Source organism: Aplysia californica, unplaced genomic scaffold (genome assembly GCF_000002075.1).
Source record: "Aplysia californica isolate F4 #8 unplaced genomic scaffold, AplCal3.0 scaffold00063, whole genome shotgun sequence".
In the NCBI taxonomy this organism is placed as follows: domain Eukaryota; kingdom Metazoa; phylum Mollusca; class Gastropoda; order Aplysiida; family Aplysiidae; genus Aplysia; species Aplysia californica.
Window position 1 is genome coordinate 1603587 of NW_004797333.1, and position 3195 is coordinate 1606781.

The following is a 3195-nucleotide window of genomic DNA, read 5'->3' on the forward strand; positions in this document are numbered from 1 at the left end:
GTGTGTGGGGTGGGGGGGCATTAATCTACTAAAAAGAATTGTAATGCTTACATAATATAAGTGAGATGTAATAATAATTATTACTTTAGTTTTTGTTTAAATTCTAAACCTTGACGGATGCAATTTTTCGCAACCAGCGGGGTACAATGTAAGTCAATGCTGTCCAGGGTTATTTGTCTGTTGTATTATTTGTAAAATATACGCCACAACATTGGAGGGATATTTAAAGATGTGCCTCGGGTGTAATTCAATAAAGATGTCCCGTATCCTGCACAGGGGCAAACGCATCCGCTTACAGAGCATCGCGCGATAATATTATAGGGAGTCAATAGAATACACGCGCCTCACTAAAAAGGAGTTTGAAGATGATTAGTTGTTATTAGGGTGTAAACTGGTTGGGCTTTTAGTAAAAGGAGTTGCTTTTAATTCTTGAATTTTTGCCTCCGGGAAAGGTTACAGAAAAGATCGACACGTGGAACGAATCATTTTATATTAGTTTATCTTTAATTCGATTTAAAGAAAGAAACAAACAGAAATGATTACACTCGAGACATACTGGAAAGTATAGAGAGACAACATTTCATTATTCCACGACATTTTTTAAGACGAAAATTTTAATTTCCCTGTTTCTGCTTGTTTTGCCCGTTCAAGCAAAGGTAATATGATATTTATCACGGCTCTTGGCTGGCTTCCGCTTTACTTATTCATGTACATGTCTATAAGGCTGCATGAGTTGTCTTCGACGATTTTAAAGTTTTATTTTCACTTTATGAGACTAAGAATTGAACAAAAAACAAAAAAACCTCCTGCGCTTCAGACTGATTCAGTTCCATCGTTTAAAAAAAACCCGAACCTTTTAAGTTTCCATGCACGACAGCTCCATTCCGATTTCACAAGACACTTTTACGCAAACCCTATTAGTCACAATTACAGAAGGGTTCGTCTAAAATGTAAGAAGAAAAACGTCTTTAAATTTAAGCAATGAAACTAACCAGCTGTTTATAGCTTATCTAAAAATAAGAAATACTAAACTTCAAAGAGTTAGGTTTAAGAATTAAAGACATTATTCAAGAGATAAGAAAAACAACGGCAGGAAAGTGACCAAGGACTGTGTCTCCAAGAAAAGCAAACTTAAATTATAAAATTAAAAAGTTACTCTGAAAAAAATTATAGCCGGTATCATAGTTCTCACTGGCAGCTCAACCATGTACCCAATCAAGGCAAATTTACCAAGCCTTAACATTAAAAATAAAGCTACAAAGTATTGACATCACACGAGTAGTTGGTGGAGTTACGAGATTGGGAGCCAGGGCAGAGGTCTTTTTCCTAAATCTGTTTACAAACATCCCAGTGGAAAATTATAATATGTTGGATGAAGCAATGCCGTTAATATATTGATATGCTGTGTCCAAGGTCCATAATTGTCTCTTGTGTGTCTACCTGCCTACTCATTCATCTAGGCCTATTTATCGGCATGTCTGTCGCTCTTTGTTTTGTGTCCTTTAGTCTGCCTCCCCAGCTAATTGAACATTTATTCGTTTTCCTCAAAATCCGTACAATGAAAAACATGTCGTACATATACATTGTATTTGCATAGAATTGTTTGTTTGTTTTTGTTTGCTTGTTCGTTTGTTCGTGTATATTTGTCATTTATTTAGGCCTACTTACCTGTCTTTTGATACCTATGTTTCTTCATTTGCATTGCTCGATGCTCTTTCTTGCCTTCATAAAAATAATGTTAATGTCTCCTTTCTTCACTGATTGAATGTGTTCCCATGTATCATCATCATCGTTATCATCATCATTATTCATCGTTCTCATCATCATCGATATCATTACCATCATAGCTTACATCATTGGTATCAGCAGCAGGGCTATCACTCCCCTCATGATCGTACATTTTCATCAGAGTATCCAGTCCAAGATGTCCCTGTCGTGGCTCCTCTCCGCTCTCCTCTTGACGGTCTGTCTCATCGCCTCTGTGAGTTCCCAGTCGTACTACAGGGACAGCCTTGGTCTCCGAGGCTTTGGCAGTGGGAGCTACTACAATGTTCATTCCAACAGAGGGCGCAGATTCCTGGGGCTCAATCAACAACTTTATCCTCGGCGATACGTTGACAACACCGGTTACGGTTTCTATAGAAACAACAATCTGGGTCTTCGAAACAGGGGCAACAACTTTTACGTCAACGATATTCTGTTCAGAGATCCTGGGAATTTTGGCCAAGGATACGACAGAATAATGTATTAAGAATATCAAAAGACTTAATCAAAGGTGCTTTGGAGCAACAACAAAAATACGATTGATAATGGAGTAGATCTAGACTTATGAGGCCAAATTCTAATTAAAACGGAACGGCAAAAAAAAAGTGGTGTGGTGTGTGTCTAGCTTCAATGTGATTGATTTTGGCAGTATTAAAATATATTAATAAAGTGATTTTGCTTCAAAGTGTCAAACTGCATTTGAGTCTATTTCCATATTTAAATGCTTTTGGTCATGTATGGCGTTCATTTCCACGCTGCCGATATGGTCTAGATAGAACGGTAACGTGCTTTATCAAAGAGGACTGAGTCTATATTACAGATATGAAAACTTCCCTAAAAGCTAATCGTTTTAAGTTCTCAGGAGTCGACCTCATGGTCTTCAAAATATGAGGCAATAAGTCTATGGCAGTTACGTGATCAACGATACAAAAAAAACACACTTCGCTAACCGACAAAACTCAATTTCATTATAAGTGCACTGCGATCTGAAAAGCGCCCATGTAGCTTTCCCCTTCCTGCTACCATTTTTGTACCTGTTGACGGTAGCCTACGTAAAATACATTGTTTCATGAAAAAAAATGCACCTTGAAATAGAGTAGTATAGACTAGAGAGCGAATGAGCGTCGGATTAGGATCGTCTGACATGTAAAACTCGCTATCCCCTGTGTGGTTCTGTGGGGAATAATCAGGCTGGTTTTCGGTGGGTTTGTATATTGACATGAATTAGTAGTCAAAAAACTATATTTAGCTTGTTCTCCCCCAAAATGACAATATGGTTCCAAATGACGTGAGTCTGGGTTCAAATTCGTGATAGGCCTACGTAGCGGATTTCCATCATAAAAAGTGTTTGTGCGACTTTTCCAGCCCACTACGAATAATGGGGGTGAAAAGGACGCAAACCTACACAAATCATTACTATTCCGTAAATAA

The 3195-nt window shown here is 37.9% G+C and overlaps 1 long non-coding RNA gene across 1 annotated transcript in view; it reads left to right on the plus strand.

Moving 5' to 3' along the window:
- Positions 1-2457, plus strand: part of LOC106011155 — a 14113-nt gene extending 11656 nt beyond the window's left edge. Inside the window, exon 2 of the long non-coding RNA XR_001184683.2 lies at positions 1910-2457. This is a non-coding gene — a long non-coding RNA (uncharacterized LOC106011155). The remainder of the gene's footprint in view (positions 1-1909) is intronic.
- The last annotated feature ends 738 nt before the right edge of the window (positions 2458-3195 follow it).